Source organism: Meriones unguiculatus, chromosome 9, assembly GCF_030254825.1.
Source record: "Meriones unguiculatus strain TT.TT164.6M chromosome 9, Bangor_MerUng_6.1, whole genome shotgun sequence".
Lineage (NCBI taxonomy): Eukaryota > Metazoa > Chordata > Mammalia > Rodentia > Muridae > Meriones > Meriones unguiculatus.
Genome location: NC_083357.1, coordinates 12300840 through 12319312, shown reverse-complemented (window position 1 = coordinate 12319312; position 18473 = coordinate 12300840). Strand labels below are relative to the sequence as shown.

The window sequence follows — 18473 nt, the reverse complement described above, 5'->3', positions numbered from 1 at the left end:
TAAGGTTAACCCTAGGTCCAGAGGCAGAGCAAAAGAACCAGCTGACAGGGATTAAAGAGTAAAAGGGACTTTGAGTTGGGGGCTAATTAAGACAGTATGGAGAAGAAGAAGAGCTTTTGTTTTAGCTCAAGCTCTGGCTTTAGTTTAGGCTTCAGCTCCTCAGCCCCCTGGCTTTTTGGGCTTTGAGCTAGTAAGCCTTCAGCTTCAGGTGGTTTTTTTTTGCCTTTTCCTCCTGTGCTGTCAGTTGAGCTAGTGAGCCTTTTGGGTTTTTTCCTGTCCAGATCTGAGCTGAGAAGGAAGGTCAGCAGGGTGCTTTCTCTGCCTCTCTGAGCTACCAGGTTTTCACCCCAGCATCTGGCTCCTGAGTCTTTACTGGTAAAATAGAATGGCTGGGATTTTCCTTCTTTTAAACAAGCCACTGCAAAAAGTAGGCAAAGTATAAAAATTTCTTGGAAATTAGAATGAGGTTAGTGACATCTGTACCTCTTTAGAGGAAAGTTTACAATGTGTATCACACACTGATTCAGTAATTTTACCAATAAAACCTACACTGAAATTAAACCATCATAGTGCCTAGTGTGATGGTGCATGCCTTTAATTCCAGCACTCAGGAGGCAGAGGCAGGCGGATTGCTGTGAGTTTGAGGACAGCCTGGTCTACAAAGCAAGTGTGCACATCCAAGGCTACACAGAGAAACTGTCTTGAAAAACCAGAAGAACCAAAAAACAAACCAAAACAAAAACCATTATGGTGCAAGCAAGATGGCTCAGTAGTATAATCACCTGCTGTCAAGCCTGGCGACCTGAATTCAATCCCTGGGACCTATGTGGTTTGGAACAAGAGACAGGATTTCTGGGACCTATGGTTTGGAACAAGAGAAAGAAAGGGCTCCTGACCTACACACACACACACACACACACACACACACACTAAAAATAGTTGGGCACACTTTTAATCCCAATACTTAGAAGGCAGAGGCAGATGATTGTACATCTGAAGCTATCCTGGGCAACATAGCTGAGTTCCAGGTAGTCAGGGCTATGTAGTGAGACTCTGTCTCAAACTTGACAGCAAATTTCAATGCAAAAACAAAACCAAAATATCCTACAATGTGCAGTGCAATTTAGCTATATATTCTTATCATATTCTGAACAGTAACAAAACAGCAAAGAGATGAAATCAGAGTGGTAATTTGCCCCAGCTCACACAGGTAGGGAATAATTAGATATAGGATTTGAAATTTGACAGGTTACTTAAATACTCTCTTTTTGTGCCTCAGTTTTGTCTCTAGTATGTAATCAATAAGGATGCTTCTCTGATAGGTTATCTAAAAAATAAACAAGACAATAAATGTGAGGAATTTAATACTAAAATTGGGCTCAGTAAATGTCATTGTTGCCATACTTCTGTTCTTGTTTGTTTGTTTTCAAGACAGGTTTTCTCTGTGTAGCATCTGTCCTGGAACTCACTTTGTAGACCAGGCTGGCCTTGATCTCACAGATTTGCCTGCCTCTGCTTCCCAAGTGCTGGGATTAAAAGTTTGTGTGGCATCACCATTCTCAGCTGCCATGCTTTTTTTTTTTTTAAGATTTATTTATTTATTATGTATAAAATTTCTGCATGACAAAAGAGGGCACCAGATCTCAGTATAGATGGTTGTGAGCCACCATGTGGTTGCTAGGAATTGAATTCAGGACCTCTGGAAGAGCAGCCAGTGCTAGTGCTCTTAATCTGAGTCATTTCTGCAGGCCCATGCTTTTGTTCTTAAGCTAACCAAAAAGTTTGATTCTAGTGGACACTACTAATTCCTGAGTGGTGTTTTTCTTTCTGTCTTGATATATTCCAAGAATACTAGTAGTTAGTTGACTCTACTTAGAAAGTATTTTCTGTTTGCATTCTATTATTTTAAGAGCTATTCCTTTTCTAACTCCTTTCAGATTATGCCAATATAGTTTTTTGTTTTACAGATCAAGTAGTTTAAGCAAGTAACTTGATCAAAGGGTTACAGCAAATTAACAACAGAGGCAGGATTCTAACATTGGTTCTCATTCTGACTGTAGAGCCCATGCTTTCTTTTTTCTCTTCTCTTCTCTTCTCTTCTCTTCTCTTCTCTTCTCTTCTCTTCTCTTCTCTTCTCTTCTCTTCTCTTCTCTTCTCTTCTCTTCTCTTCTCTTCTTCCCTTTTCTTGTCTTTTCTTCTTTCCTCCCTCCCTCCCTCCTTCCTTCCCTTCTTTCTTTTTTTTGATACAGGGTTTCTTTGTTTTAACCCTGGCTGTCCTGGAACTCACTCTGTAGACTTAGGCTGACCTAGAACTCAAGAGATCCGACTGCCTCTGCCTCCGGAGTGCTGGGATTAAAGGTGTGCACCACCACTTTCTGGCCGCACGCTCTTATTCTTGTGTCTATCTCTACTCTTTGCTTCCCAAAAGAATGGCACATGTACCTCACGTGTTCTGGTACCTTATCTTGCATGTGGTTGTGGGCTGTGACTGTGAAGTCTTTAATGCTCAGTTTGGAGGATAATTGCAGTGGATAGTGATGTCTGTTGTGGACATAGGCCTCTGAGTGCAGGTGTTTGTTTTGTTTTGTTTTGTTTTTTAAACGGTATGTAGGAGCCCACAGAGTCCAGAAGAGGTTATCATTCCCAGGCAGTAGTAAGTAGCTGATGTGGGTACTAGGAATAGAACTGTGGTCCTCTGGAAGAACAAGGATTCTTAATCTCTGAGCCATCTTTCTAGCCCTGCTGGTGTTTTTTATCTGTGTCAGATACACATTGATGGTTGTTCTTCACTAGCCTAGAATCTGAACCCTGGATGGAGCTAGAGCCCATCAGAGGGTATTCATTCAAACCCACCTCACTTTCTCCTTACGGGTTGATGACTCATGTTCATTTAATGTTGCTTGCTGGCAGGAAACTGTATAAAATGTTCAAAATTGTTCTTTAGTACCTGTAGAAGTACCATAGAATTAACAATTGACATTTTAAATTTTCTGGTTGATAATAGTTATTTTATGAAATTCAAGCATAGCAATCCTTACAAGTTTAGCCCTAGAGAATATGGCATGTTTTTTGTGAGAAGGTCAATAGTTCCAGGCAGGCAGTTGGATTATGTGTATTATTTTGGGATAGTTGCTTCTAATTATCTGTCTGAAACTCCCAGACCTGTTGTTGCTTCTTTATGAAATCTCCTTGATTGCCCTAGTTTATGCTCATCTTGTGTATAGGCCCCTACCTTAGGCATGTGACTCACTGTTTGGAAGCCAGGACAGTACAGTAATTAACTTCCTGGCTGTCATTACATAGAGATGAGAATTTAAATGTTGGCTTCCTATCTGACACTTTCTTTCCCAAGTGTTTACTCCTCTGTTGACATGAAGCAACACTCTACCTCACCTTCTGAAGAAGAGTCCCTAGACTGGTGTTTTCCTCTTGTTGGACGGGATTAGTTTGCATATTCCTACATAAGGGATCGATTTTATAGGGGTACAGTTAGCAGGAAACAACTTTTTTTTAACAATTTTAAGAATGTCATTAATTAATTTTTATTGATGTGTATAGATCTGAAAGGGTTTGGGCTTTAAATGAAAATAAAGTAATTTTAAATTTTTAGTAAATACATAAATTAAATATATTACCAGTTAGTTGTTTGTTATATCCTTATATCCTTGATAACTATTTGTTTTTCATGAAGTATAATTCTTTTAGGAAAGTGTCTTTGTAGAGTGATGTATTATACCTTTATTACATTGTTTTGGCAATCTTTTGTTTTTTTGAGACAGGGTTTCTCTGTGTAACCTTGGTTGTCCACCAACTCACAGAGATCCACCTGCATTTGCCTCTTGAATGCTGGGAGTAAGGTGTGCACCATCACCACCCATCTTAAAAAAATTAATCTCACTTATGCATCATTAAAAAGTATGTCTGAAATGAGAAGTTTTAAAGTATTCTTCTGTTCTCTAAACAGGGCATTTAGAAATAACCACTCTTGGCTTGGTGGCACACATTTGTATCCTGACACATTAGATGACTATGAAGCAGGGGCTAATGAGTTTAGGTCTAGCCTGTGCAAATAAACGTAAAAGTTCTGGGACAAAGTGAGGCTCTGCTTGTGTGTGTGTGGGGGGAACAACAACAAAAACAAAAACAATGAGAGAACAAAAGGAGGATAGATTTTTATTGGGTTGTTATAGTTACATCTGATTCCTCAATATTAAATAAAATCTTTGTAAGTTATATGTAGAATAAACACCGCCCCCCATGTCCTTACCTCTAGATTCTTTATTACACATAGTTACACATAGTTTTGTGATTTTTTTTTTTTTTCCTTGAAAGGTAAATAGAATGTCTCTTCATTCCAGATAGGGAACATGGAACAAATCAAAGAAACACTTCCACTTAAGTCTAGCTTGGGGAACCATTGAGCTTATTGATGTTACTCACAGGAGCATGGCCAAGACTCATCAGAAGAGTTACCATCGCTGTAGTTCTCTGCCAACAGTTTCTTACTGCTTGGTATGAAACTCTTGGGCAGGGGCCTCATAAGTCTTGTAAGGTTTGTATGTTTCCCTTCTCTCTGCAGGATGAATATTCTAATTAGGAAAAAATAGCTATATGACAGAAGCATAATCTTTGTTCTTCTGAGAGCAGTTTAATTTTTCACTTAATTTATAAGTTACAATTTGGGATTGAAGATAGGGCTCTGTGGTTAAGCGTACTGGTTACTCTTCCAGATGACCCTGGTTTGATTACCAACACCCAAATAACTGTTCATAATCATCCATAACTTCAGATGCAGTGGATCCAGTGCCCTCTTCTGGCCTTTGCAGGTACAGAAGCATGAACATGTAGGCACAATTTATACACTTAATTTTCTTTAATCTCTAAAAAAAAATTTACCAGTTTCTAAAATTTGAAATTTGCTGGTTAATGAAAGTTCTATGGGACCTCTGTGTAGATTTATCAGTTTGATTTTAATAACTTACATCATAACCACATTGTTTACTGATCGTCTGTATATGATCATCTTAAACCAAATAAGTACATATTTTCCCAGATCTTCTGTTGGCTTTTAAAGAATAAAGGGTTTATTTTCTGAAGAGTTATGGTCACAGTTTTGAGTTTTGTTCGCATTGACATAGTGCCACAGTCCTTGTTCCTACTATGTGGTTTCATTTTATGAATATACTGTCACCTGTTTTACTGTACTTACACGTTTGATGTTTTTCTAGGTTTGCTATTAAGAAATACTGCTGGAAATAGAATTCTATGTGCCTGCAGATTAGAGAGCTAGAGTTTGGTGTTGTTGAGTGTGTACACCGTTAACTTTACTGAGGTGTGGTAGAAATTGAAGTGAATGGAATAGAGTTCAAGAGATACAGGACTGTGAGGATGGACAAGCTGGTCTCTGTTATTATGGTTTTTGGTTTTTCAAGATAGGGTTTCTCTTTGTAGCTTTGGCTGTCTTGGACTCACTATGTAGACCAGGCTGACCTCAAATTCACAGAGATCCGCCTGCCTCTGCCTCCCAGAGTGGTGAGATTACAGGCATGTGCCACCACACCCCGCTTTTATATAGACACACACAGACACACACTTAGGTTTATGGGTGTTTTGTCTGCATGTATGTAGGTGCTGGTAATTGAACCCAGATCCTTTGGGAAGAGCGACTAATGCTGTTAACTGTTGAGCCTCCTCTCCAGCTGTGCTTATGAGTTTTAACATACCTAGTTTGTAGTGCTGAGCAGGCATTTGGACTCTTCTTAGGTTTTAGCTTCATCTGTCTTTTCTATTTTATTTTTTTTCTTGGTCTGACTTACTTTTGATGTCTTCTTTACCTCTTTGAAGTGGTTGTTATTATTATTACTATTATTACCACCACTATCATACTATTATAGCTTATAGTTACTTTTTAAATTTAATGTTTTTATAGTTACTTTCTAATAAGAGAAAATCTGTTCTTATATCGTAAATCTCAGGCCACCATATGCAGTCCTTTTATTGTTTATAGAACCTGAATAACTAATATATTAAAGTAGTTTTCTAGCTACCAAGAATGGGGTAAGTTGTTAGGAAAGGGGAGAGAAAATAAAGGTATAAGCTGAAACAAATACAAAAGCAAGGAAGTAGTGACAACATTCTTGGGGCCTTTACAACTAGAGCAAACAGTATGTTTTATTCATCTCTGGTAATTTCATTTTATTGTAGCAAAACTCTGGTGGTATTTTTAGTATTGGTATTTTTTACAAATTTAATTACAGTATTAATTATAGGTTTATATGATCAGAAGGTGCAACTGGATGTTTTAGAACTAGTAAATGCTTAGTAATTTAGAATTACTTTCTAGTGATTCTTGATGGTAGAAATTTTAGTGTATTGTAGATCTTCTTTGATGCTGCTTTTACCTATTAGCTAATAATAAATATCATTGATAAGTTATTAAACTCTTGTGAAACACTTATTTGGTATTTGTGTTTTTGTTACATTTCAATTCATGTTTGTTTTTGTGTGCATGCACCTGTGCACATGTAGAAATCAGAAGAAATTTTGCAGGAGTCTATTTTTTCCTTCTATTTTGTATGTCCTGGAAATTGAGCTCAGGTTTCTAGGCTTGGCAACAGTCAGTCTCCTTTACTTGCTGAGCCATCTTATCTACCCCACCTTGGTGAACACAAGGTTAAACTTGGTGAACACACATTTGCAGTGCTAACAGGCTGTGGCCTAGTCAGTTAAGAGATGTGGATTCTCCTCAGTAGGCCTTAAGATTAGTTTGCTTTTAAGATTTATTTATTTTCTGTGAGTGTTTTGCCTGCATGTATCCCTGTGCACCATATGAGTTTTTGGTACGTGAGGAGGTCAGAAGAAGAGGTCAGATCCCCTGGATCTGGAGTTACAGGGGTGACCACTATGTGGGTGCTAGGAACTGAACCCACATCCTCTAGAAGAGCAGTAAATGCTCTTCAACCTCTAGAAGAGCAGTAAATGCTCTTCAATGTGAACCATCACCCCAACCCCCAAGATCAACTTTTTAAGAACTTTTCTGAAATTTATTTTACTGTTATTCACATATGAGAGTACAACAGAAGACTAGATAATCTGGACTTTGGGATTATGGTGTATTTGAACATTGGAGGTGGGTAACATGTTTCTCTTTTTTAAAAATTAACTTTAGATTTAGCCTAACATACAGATCTTTTTTGGCTGTTATAGTAGTTAGTGTTGTAATAAACAGCGGTTTGCATGTTATTCATCATTTGATCCATTGCAAATATCTGGTAGAGTTAGAATAAGGCTCAGTGTTTAAATAAAGATACATCAGTGGGCTATTTTTACTTTTATGCAAATTAATTTAACCCAGTGATTATCTTACTTCTGTTCAGAGTAGACTCATAGTTCTCCCCAAATGACTTTGGAGTAAAATCTTTATGTCATTTTAAAAGTAGAAACATTATTTATTATCAATTTAGGGGAAATTTTTCTAAGATTATAAGGATTTTGGATTAGAAATATAAAACCACCAATCCTTCACATCTCTTTTTACCCTCCCTCATTTCTCTTAGTGACAGTCTGAAGAGTAGGTCTGAAAACTGCTAGGACATGGGTATGTTGTGGATAATGAGGGCATTGAGAAGACCCTGAAAGGCTCCGAAGTGCAGACAGTGTTACTAATTGCTGTCAGGGTCATGCTCATTTCTTGGGCAATGAAAGGTTTAGCTGTGGCAGCCTGTCTGCTGAGTGGAGTCTTTAAGGACGACTGTTGTTTTATATCCTGGACCATTCTGAGTTGCCCCAGTTGCTATGAATTTAGTTATTATTGCCAACACTGTTAAACTCAGCACACTCATACTAAATGATCTGAAGGTAAAGGGATTGATCTTATAATTTGACATAGGTTATGTTTATATTGCTTTGAAAATTTCCTTCTGAAATATAAAATAGTACTTTCCTATTTGAAGCCTTAGTTTAAAAAAAAAAATCAGTGGAATTGTTTTTAAGGCTAGGCAGGAGGATCATGAGTTCAAGGCCAGTCCTGGAGTCCATAGTGAGACCTGTCTCAACAAACAAGAAAACAAGCTTTGCTTTAAGTAAACGTGCATATTTTAAATAAATAAAAAAGTTGTTAATGTTTGCCACCTTTCATTTTTATGAATGTTCCTTGGAGCAGTAAGGTCCTTAAGGACAGTATTTGTGGATGAAATCTGCTTTTACCCCTCCCCAGAATTGGACCAACAATGTAATCAAATGCAATACTCTTACAAATCCTATTACAAATTATAAATAGGAGTTGGGATGAAATTGAAACTTGTTAATAAGATTTTTGTGCCTGTGAGCTCAAGGCCAGCTTGTTCTATACATTGAGTTCCAAGCCAGCCAGAGCTACATATTGAGATCCTGCCTCAAAAAAAACAAAAACAGATTTTATGCTAAGAGGACCAGCAAGATAGATTAGCAGGTAGAGGAGTTTGCTGCCAAGACTGGTTACCTGAGTTCAGTTCTCAGGAACTGTACGGTGGAATGAGAGATCACTTTCTGCAGGTTGTCCTCCAACTCCACCCTCAGCTCACAGTCGAACACGTGCCCTGCAGGGGTGTGTGTGTGTGTGTGTGTGTGTGTGTGTGAGAGAGAGAGAGAGAGAGAGAGAGAGAGAGAGAGAGTGTATCCCCTTCATATTAAACAAATGAAAATTTTAAGGCATTTTTACAAGGGAGTGAAAGTGAGATTGCAAGAAAATTGTACATTTCAGTGTTGTTTGCAGCATTTCTTGTTTTTAATTGGTACTGTTCATTAAAACCTTCAGCTTAATGTATGTATTTGTAACTAACTACTTTATTTCCCATAGAACTGTATGTTCTTCTTTGGCCAGTAACTGTTCATTGACTTTACTTTGAAAATGAATAATTTTACCTGTTGAACACTTTCAGTGTTACTTTTACACATTTTGTTCTGACAAGAAAAGCTTTTTCTTAAATACGTCATTTTTTTTTTTTAAGCAGATTTATGAAAATATGCATCACTTTGATACTGTCTTGGAATTCATGAGATGGAAGCATAGGTCAAAGCTGTTTGGAGAAAATTGGAACTACAGTTTTATCTAGCCACATCTCTGAGGTAAGGAAAAGACTTAAGAAAATCAGGTCATAGAAAATGCTTTCTTAATCACTGAAAATAGTCTCTCTGTGTGTCCATTCTAGCTTCTTTAGTTTTCTTGTGACATAAAAGCTTTGGTTGACTAACATAAGCTCAGTTTATTGAATCACCTTCCTTATGGTCATCTCTTCAAGAACTACTTCAAAATCCAGTTAGGTCTGTGTTAGTCAGCTCTCCTTAATATCGGGGGGTATCTGAGGAAATTAACTTACAAAGAAGAAAGATTTATTTTGTCTTAGAGTTCTAGATTCTAGTCCAAGATCAAGTGACCCTGTTGTTAGTTCACAGGCAATCTTACTGGCCTGCCTTTTAGGTCTTAGCCAGGTGTACCAGATGTGTTCAAGGATAAAAGGATCCACCTGCCACCCCAGCTTGGTTGTTGTCTGTTTCTGCCCCCCACCCCCACCATGGCTCTGTCCTGGTCTGTCTACATGTCCAATTGTCTGCCTATGCTTCTTTCACTCTCCTTCTCAGTCTCTCTCTCTCTGTACTCTGCCCTCATTGCTCTGTCCCAGTCTGTCTACATGTCCAATCATCTGCCTCTGCCTTTCCTTCTGGTTGCCCTAACTCCTTTCTCCTTCCCCTCCCCAAGTATGCTAGATATGTTGTGTGGCATAGTCGTATGTCGTAACATCTGTTGTTTTGTACCCCTGGCAATGCAACACATTGTTGTAAGAGTCCATGGCAGAGCAGATTGCTAACCTTCTAAGTACCCAGGATGAGAGAGGAAGAGACCGCTGTTCTTGTCCTCTTCAGAAGCATGCCTTCATTGACCTGATGGCGTCCTAGAACATTCCACCATCTCACAGTTGTGCCACACTGTGGCCAAGGCCTTACTTGTGTACCTCCAAGGGATACTAATCTAAACCACAGCAGTTATTCTTTTGATGTTCTTCAGTGACATTCAACTCCATCCTTCATTTTAATGACTTTGTGCATTACATTATAGTTGCAACTGTTAATAGGTAATTTCTAATCTAGGCAACTCAGAAAACATTTCTTTAATTTTAATTAATCAATCAATCAATCAATCAATCAATTAATTTTTTGAGACAGGGTTTCTCTGTGTAGCCTTGGCTGTTCTGGACTAGCTTTGTAGACCAGGTTGGCCTTGAACTCACAGCAATCCACCTATCTCTGCCTCCCTGAATGCTGGACTTAAAGGCGTGTCCAGCTTGCCCGTCTTAAATTCTCATCTCAACTGGAGTGTTTTTGTTTGTTACTGTTAGAATTGTGCAGTGGAGTTATATGGCAGGTTCATAAATCACACCATGTGACTGGTTCCACATGGGAGGTTTTATTAAGAGAAGGGGAGGGGGTCACAGAGACTGTCTCTGGACAGGGTGAGGCACACACACAGACACAAACACACACACACACACACACACACACACACACACACACGTGGTGGTGGAGGGGAGGGGGCGCCCCGACACAGAGAGGGGAAGAGCAGGAGAGAGGAAGAGAGCACAAGAGCAAGAAGTCAAGAGAGTGACAGAGTGGCAGGTTGGCCCTTTTATGGAGCAACTTAACAAGCCTAAGGCATGTGGCTACCTGGTGGGTGACACATGCTGACATCATAGGTTGCTAGGCAACCCAGAAGCAGGCTGCCTAAATAATAACAGTTACAGAAAAGCCTTCAGTGACCTCAGAACTTTACAGGAATTGCCCTATTTTATTTTATTTTTTTTTTGACACAGGGTTCTCTGTAGTCCTGGCTGCCCTGCAACTCATTCTATGGACCCAACAGGCCTCAGACTCACTGAGATCTGTCTGCCTCTGCCTCCTGTGTGCTGAAATTAAAGATGTTCACCTCTACTATCAGATGTGAAATGTGTAGCACAGGCTGTCCTTGAACTTGTGATCCTTCTGCCTCTGCCTCCTTCAGCAAATCTTAACTGGCATGCTTCACCACAGCAGGCAATTTACTGGTCTTAACTGAAAAGTTCCTAAATAATTGAAGCTTTAGACCAGACTGCTTGAGCCTTCAGTATTTCCGAGCATCTTCTAGTCCCAGAGTTGTTGGCTGAAGCTTCCCAGGCTGTCATTTCCTATTCGTATTCAAATGGAAAGATTTTCTTTTCCGTAGATGCTGGAGACCAGGCTTGTGTTTTCACAGATACACTGTCATATCTCTTTAAGAACAAATTATTTTCTTCAGATTTGGATGAGATTGTTTTTGCACCATTACAAAAACAGTCATGACTAAGTAACCCTGACCAACATTGCTTCAGTTGCGCATGTGTATATTGGGGTTAGGATTGCTGGGAAAGAGGTTAGAAATTGGGAAAAAGAAAATGGATGAATTGCTTGTTAAGGGAAAAGACGATATTCTTATGCTAATCTAGGCTCTGGATAAGGAGCAGAGCTGCCCTGCAAACAATGGCTGTGGAGCCAGAAAGTCTGCAGCCAGAATAGCCCTTCTCAGAAAGCTTGTCAGGCCCGGCGCCTGGAGCTGCCTAAGGGAGGGACCCCTGGAAAGGGGGTTTTTCCTTGCCGATTTATGGAGCTGGCCTCTGGCCAACTTGCTGGAAATTCCCACACCTTTCTAGTATTATGTAAAAATAAAGGGTATAGGGGAAGCTTTGCAGGAAAAGGAAAGAATGGTTTCAGACTTGTTTTTCCAGATGACTTCAGACTTTCTGTTCTTTAGTTATGATTGAACTGTTAGTTCAACCTTCTTGTTTGTGAAGTTTTACATTTTTTTAACTTAAATTATTGAGGCTGGAGAGTTGTCTTCAGCAGTTAGGAGTACATGTACTCTTTCAGAGGTCTTGGGTTTAATTTCCAGCACCCATGTAGTTCATGATAGTCTGCAGTTCCAGTCCCAGGGCACTAGACATACACAGACATCCATCCATCCATCCTGGCAAAACAGTCATATATATAAATAAATCTTCCTCTTGCCAGGCCGTGGTGTCACATACCTTTAATCCCAGCACTCAGGAGGCAGAGGCAGATGGATCTCTGTGGATTCAAGGCCAGCCTGGTCTATAAAGGGAGTCTAGAATAGCCAGGGCGACATAGAGAAGAAACCCTGTTTCAAAAAAAGCTGAATAAATCTTTTCAAAACAAAACATATTTTCATGTTACTTTTCTGAAGAAACTGTATTAGTATGAGTATATACAATTGTTAGATGCCAGTTTTATGTACTTTTAAATTTATGTACTGTGCATTATTTTACAGTTTTGGTTATGCAGCAGTTTAAATGTCTGTTTATGTGCTTGAGTGCATGTTTGTACCACTGATTCCTGTGGCACGTTTTGTTGTTGTTGTTGTTGTTATTTTTCAAGACAGGGTTTCTGTCTGTAGCCTTGACTATCCTGGACTCATTTTGTAGACCAGGCTGCCCTCGAACTCATAGTTATCCACCTGCCTCTGCCTCCCTGAGTGTTGGGACTAAAGGCATGTACCACTATGCCCAGCTGTTACTTCTTTTTTTGAAGTAGGATCTTTTACTGAACTTGGAGGAAGTCCAAGCTAGGGTGTCTATCATGTTCCCAGGAGACTACCTCCCTAGCACTGGGTTATAATAGATGCATATAGCTGTACATGGTACATGCCTACTGGGAATCAAATTCTGGTCCTTATACTTACATGGAAACACTTTACTGACTGGACCATTATCCCCTTAGGCTCTGTCCTTATATGAGTGACATTTGTAAAAGTGGGTAGTTTCAGTTCATGGTAAGGATTCTAATGAAGACCAGTGAGATGACTCAGTGGATAAAAGCTCTTCTTAAACCTGACAAACCAAGATCCATCCCCAGGCTCAGTGCTAAAACAAATAGTGACCCCAAAAAAAGTTGTCTGAACTCACTCAAGTACCACATGATAATAAATAAAAACATGTTTTAAAGATTCTAATGAAAATTCTAGAAATTTAAAAGCATTTTATTTTCAGATATTGGGATGAAAATCGGTATGGTTATAAAAGGTTAAACTGGGTGTGGTGGTACAATCCTTTAATCCCAAGCCTCAAAAGGCAGAGGCTACAGAGGATCTGTGTGAGTTCAGTGCCAGCCTAGTCTACAAAGTGATTTCCAGGACAACCAGGACTGTTAGACAGAGAAACCCTGTCTTGGAAAAAAAAAAGAATCAAGTAATTTTGTTGCTGTATTATGATTGTAGGAACTGTTAATATTAGACAAAGGGAAGTCTACAGCATTTTTATTGCTACTAATGATTATAGCAGTAACACCTATTTATTAAATATGTAATAGTGAGGTACAAGGTACTAACTCATCTATGTTAGTAATATTCCCATTTTGTAATTCAGGAAAGTGAGGCCTTAATAGACATTGTCAAAGTCATGAGTCAAGTAAACTGGAACCAAGCAGATTGCTATCATATTCACTCTGTTAAAATTACTGTTTAAAATATAATATAAAGCTACCTTTACCTAGATAAATAAGTCATTTTCCTACTAATTTATTATTATTATATGCTCATCACAGCCCTCCCTCCCTTCTCTCCTCCCAGTCCTACCTTCACAACCTCTTTCTCCTCCCCTACCCAGGGAAGGCCCCCCATTGGTACAACCCAGCCTTGGCCTATCACAACAGGACTAAGCTCATACTCTCCCACTGAGGAGCCCAGCAAGGCAAAGGGATCCAAAGGCAGGAAACAGAGGCAGAAACTAATGCCATTTTTATGGAATTGAATCCATAGCATTGCATAGGGGGTGGGAGGAAGTATAACTATAATAATGCAGAATTAGAGTCTGTTCTCTCTCTCCAAAGTTAGTCTTGTGGAAATCATTTTAAAACAGAGTATGCTTTTGGCTACTATTGGGCATTTTGTATAGGTGTTACTTGTTCTCACCTGACTACTTTTCCAGACTTCTTTCCTGATGGTGCTTATGCTGATTAGGCTTTTATATTTCAGTATGTCTCTCACAATAGTGGTTTATCTATTAATCCTCAACATACCATTCCAAAGCTTAGTAACTCATAACAGTCGACATTTAGTATCACAAGCATTAGCAAGAATTCACTAATGGCAGCAGGACATGGTGGCACATACCTGTAATCCTAGCACTTGGAAGGCTGAGGCAAGAGAATCATCACAAATTTAAGACTAGCCTAGCTTTCAGATCAAGACTTCGTCTCAAAAATTGATCGATCAAATGAAGAGAATCCACCAGTGGCAGGGTAGTTTTAACTTTGGGTTTTCATAAAATTGTGACTGAGATGTTCAAATAACACAGTTCTAAAAGCTCCCCAGGTTTAAATGGTTGTTGGCAAACCTGTTTCTTACCCCATAAGCCTAGAGGGACCACTTGAATGTGTTTAGGACATGACTGCTGCTGACTTCAGTAAGAGAATGTCAAGGCAGAAGCTATAGTACTTTTTTTGACCTAGTTGCAAAAGTCACTTCTGTTTACCTCTTATTAAAAATGAGTTACTAAGTCTAGTCCATATTCAAGGGAGAGTAGAACTAGGCTTCACTCTTTGAAGGATGTATCAAAGTGTTGTGGACATATGTCAGGTGTTAACAGTGATCTTTGTCCTTGTTGGGGAGGGGAGATACAGGTTTTACTGTGCATTCAACGCTGATCTCTAACTCTGTGTTGGCCTTTAGTGTTGAAATTATAGACACACACCACTATGCCTGGCCATTAGTGCGATTTCTACTAAACAGTGCTCTGGGACTCTTTCATCCAAGATCCTTAGTTTTTAATATCTCTTTGCTGTTGACATAATGGAAGATTTGTATCTTCAGTTCAAGATGTTTCCTTTAGGCTTGAGGACCAGATGCCCAGCAGACATTCCTTTTGGATAATCTCAGCTGTCTAAATCTGAACCCTTAAGCCCTTTTTTTTTTCACTTCGTCCAAAAATCTTCTTATTCACATTTCAGCAATTGCTCAGACAAGTGTGGGAGTCATCTTTGAGTCATCACGCTCCTTGATCCCAACCATTACCAAGTACTGGAAAATAAGAGCCTTGTTTTTAATTGTATTCAATTAAAAACTGTACTACTGCCACTCTGATCTTAGCCACTGCCGTCACTTTCCTAAATTTTCACAACAGTCTAGTCACCCCTGTTTTGCTTCTACTCTTGCCCTCTCTAGTTGATTATGTAAAAACTGGATAACTGATAACTGGATAACATCACGCTTATATTTAAAACCAAAATCTTTCACAGGGTCCTTGTCCTTTTTGTTTTTCATCCTCTTCTGTATTATGCTACTGTATTTATAATTCAGAAGCTTTGTTCCCTCAGAGATCTTTGCACAGACTAATAGCTTGACTGCTTAATTGTCTTCACATAGCAGCTTAAGTATTACTCCTTAGCATTGCTTACGTGGGCTTTTCTATCTAGAACAGATATGGACCCTTCAGGGTTTCACATTTTTCCTACCTTGCACTTAGTGCAAATATGCTTACATTTTATTTTTGACTGTCTTGTCATGTGTCAGAAGTATGTCCATCTTTTATTTCCTTCCCCTGAGATGCAGAGCCTCCCACAAACAGCTCTACTGCTGTGCTACGACACCATGTCAGAGTATTTTAATTGTCTCATTTAGTGACTATAAACTTCATGAAAGATGGGCCTGTTTTTCTATCATTACTATATTTTTGGTGTTTGATGTGTAGGCTGATACATAAAATAAGCCCTTAATGAATAATAAGGAAATAATATCCAATGTCAGGAACACTGTTTACACAGGACTTGAGCATTGGAGGGGATCTAATACTAATGAATCCATTAGTATTGTTTCCTTTTCTGCTGTCTGTTCCTCTTAGAGTCTGTGACCGTAGGTTATTTCATTTGTATGTAAATGGAGTAAATTGTATGTCCTTCACATTCCTGTAAGTTAACCTTTATGGTTATAGTAGTGGGTTTCTATTCATATCTGGTGAGATTACAATTCATGGTTTAGTGTTGTTCTGAGTACAGATAATGTATTGAGTTTATAGTTGTTGCAGCTGTTTTGTTTTTCTGAGACAGGGTTTCTCTGTGTAACCATGGTTGTTTTGGAACTCACTCTGTAGACCAGGCTGGCCTCTGCCTCCTGTGTGCTGGGATTAAAGGCAGGCTGGCCACCATGCCTAGCTTAGTTACATCTTTCTTATTAGGCAGTTGTGGTGACCTTATAAATTAATTTTAATAAAGCCTTTATGATGGTGTTGGCACAAAGAAGTGAATGTGTTATCTTATTTAGTTCTTAGGATTGCTGTGAGCTATGGTTATGTAAACATAAGGAAAACATTCAGGTTACTGCTATAAGGCATATCTAGAATTTGGACTTGTGTCACTATTGCTATAGACCCTTTTGCCTGAAAAGGACTGTAATATGGAAAGTACATCAATGGTCTCCCTGTACTGTAGAATGCCCTGGTAATGGCTTTAGTTGGTAAGCCCAAATGCTACATGTACATTAACTTCTGAGGAAACTGATACAGGAAATGGAACAAGTCGTGGGTGAGCTCCTTCAAGCAGAGATTGCTGGGACAGTGAGCGAGATATAATGATGTACCCCAGAGACTGAGACTGCAGACCATGTCTCAAAAATAAGTGAATGACAGACAGTGGTGGTGTACTCCATTTATCCCAGCACTGGGGAGGCAGAAGCAGGAGGATCTCTCTGACTTCTAGGCCAGCCTGGTCTACAAAGTGAGTTCCAGGGCAGCCAAAGCTACATAAAAAAAAACATTGTCTTAAAAACAAAACAAAAAGATCTGAAAAATAAATGAATGAATCTGGAATACTTGTATCTCTAATACTTTATTTTGGTCTGTGATACATACTATACTATATAAAAATGCTAGTGAATAAGTGAAAGAATCAACTCAGATCAAGCAAGGCAAAATGAGGCCAAGGTTTGGCCTGATTTGGGGAGAAAGGTGGTGCTGTTTTCTGCTGTGATAGCAGATGGGAGAACGGGAAAGAAAAAGCAGTAAGTGACTTACACAGGTGGACTTGTGCTTAGCAAATATTAATAAAGAGAATAATCAGGGTTAGTGGTATTCAGAAACTGTCCTTGAATTTGGAGCCTGGAACAAGCATTCCTTCAGGTACAATGATCCCTCTCTCCCTTCTTCCCTCCCTCCTTCCTTTCTTTTTCTTTTTCTCTTTTTTTTCATACACATGCTGCTTCTTCATCACATTGTAAATAATTTAATCTAATCATTTTAAACTTAATATTATCTCAATGATATGTGTTTTGAAGCAGTTTACTTTATAGTAGAGAAGTTTTTAAAAAATATATTAAAATTTAAAGTACTAGTGATGACAAAGGCCTTGTAGCCCCAAGTACGTAGGGGAGGCAGGACGGTCACATGTTCAAGATAATTCTTGATGATCTGGTGAGTTCATTGCCAGCTTTGGGTATATAAGATTCTGGATTGTGTGTATGGAGATTTTTAAACCAGGAAGACGTGGTTATGATCCTATGCCTATTATCCTGGTATTTGGAGGGCTAAGACAAGAAAACCATGTTGAAGAATTGTAGACTAGCCTGAGTTATATAGCAAAACCCTGTCTTAGAAAAACAAAGCATACAAACAAACAAAAGGCCAAACAGTGCAGAAGAATTTTTAGATTTAAACCAGTTATAAAATACATACCTGTCTATATACTATATTTCCACATACTGTAAACTGAAGTGAAAATTTCAATAGTTAACATAGAAAGCTCAGATTATTTATTACTTATATATTATTTGGTAGAAATTGCACCAAAGAGCTGGGCACTGTGAAGTATTCCTTTAATCCAGCACTGGAGGGAGGCAGTGGCAGGTGGATTTTCTGTGACTTCGAGGCCAGCCTGGTCTACAGTAAAGCAAGTTCAGGACAGCAAAGCCTACACAGAAACCCTGTCCAGAAAAGAGAGAGAAAGAAAGAAACCAAGGATATTTAAATCATAAATAAGCAAAACCCTTTTTATTAAAAAATAGTTTAGGCCTAGGTCAGTGAAACCAATATGCCTGAACCCAGGTAAAATAAAATAGGCGTGTGTGTGTGTGTGTGTGTGTGTGTGTGTGTGTGTGTGTGTGTTCTCTTCACCTTGGTGCACATTAGCCTTTTTTATGCAGCGTTGGCTGTCCTGGACTCAGTCTGTAGACCAGGCTGGCCTCAAACTCACAGAATTCCTCTTGCCTCTGTATGTACTACTGCACCTAACTACTTTAAAATCTTTAAGAGTTTACTGTGTGTATTAATAAGGGCTAGATCTTAATTGAAGTAATTGTACTTCATGTTTCCAATAGTAAAAACGCAACTTTATTTATTAATTCAGATTTGGAGTATTTTAGGAAAATAACTTTTTTTAAGGTACATTTCTAGGGTCTTGAAGAATAGTTGATTTTCTAGAGCATTGTG

General features: G+C 38.8%; 1 protein-coding gene across 3 annotated transcripts in view; it reads left to right on the top strand.

Moving 5' to 3' along the window:
* Bmpr1a (bone morphogenetic protein receptor type 1A) overlaps nt 1-18473 on the top strand; it is a 94489-nt gene that overhangs the window by 40101 nt on the left and 35915 nt on the right. The window contains exon 2 of one of the 3 annotated variants that reach the window (XM_060390894.1): nt 8988-9105. The exons of 1 other annotated variant lie outside the window; for it this stretch is intronic. The gene's annotated coding sequence lies outside the window, so the exon portion shown is untranslated. The remainder of the gene's footprint in view (nt 1-8987; nt 9106-18473) is intronic. One more of the 3 variants, XM_021635977.2, reaches the window with a different exon arrangement.